The following is an 898-nucleotide window of genomic DNA, read 5'->3' on the forward strand; positions in this document are numbered from 1 at the left end:
GGACGATGACTCTCTGTCTTTGGACCATGCCGGATGGAGCGTGGCCAATGTACTGCTGGGGTTCAGGGGTTCAGGGGGCTGAGGGCTCCCCTGAGAGGACGTTTCTCCAAGGTTCTTGGTCCCTCGCGCTCTCAAGAATGAGAGAGACCACGGTGCAGTGTGCTCGTAAACACCAAACCCCAAAGTGTTTGCAGAAAGTGATTTATTTAGGTAGAGAAAGAGAAAAAGAAGAGGAAGAGAGAAAGCTTTCACGAGAGAGGAAAAAGAGAGAGGAGAGAGAGAGAGACAGAGAAAGACAGAGAGACAGAGAGAGACAGAGAAAGAGAGACAGAGACAGAGAGAGACAGAGACAGAGAGGAAGGGGACCCAAACATGGCGTCCGAAGGGGTGTGGAAGAAGGGGACTTTTAACCTGGGAGGAACCCCCACCTTCTCCAAGACCCCTGGCCAATGAAGGAGTTCCTTAGAACTTCCGCTGAAATGATTGATTTTTGATTCTTCCCACGCCCACAAAAATTAAAACAAAGACCATTAAATCTCCCGGATGGAGAGAGACGGGAAGGGAGCCTGGTGCTGGGAGGTTCTTGCCCTTAAAACTACACCCCTTGTGGACCCGGAAAAAGAACACCGTCCCTCAGTACCGCACAGATGCCCAGAGCTGGCCCCATTGCAGAGGGTCTAATCTCACTCGTGACCTAATTATATCCACAAAGCCCCATGTCCTCATAACATGAACTTGCAGTGACGATTTCAACATAGGAATTTGTGGGGATCTAAATAATCGGTCAACTGCAAGCTGCACCCACAGGGGCTCCCAGCTAGTGCAGGACACAGTGCCAGGCTGCTCACTGTCACCCCTCAGACCGCCTCCCTGCCCAGGCCGCTCACTGTCACCCCTC

The sequence above is a fragment of the Cebus imitator genome, unplaced genomic scaffold (genome assembly GCF_001604975.1).
Source record: "Cebus imitator isolate Cc_AM_T3 unplaced genomic scaffold, Cebus_imitator-1.0 Scaffold75, whole genome shotgun sequence".
Classification (NCBI taxonomy): domain Eukaryota; kingdom Metazoa; phylum Chordata; class Mammalia; order Primates; family Cebidae; genus Cebus; species Cebus imitator.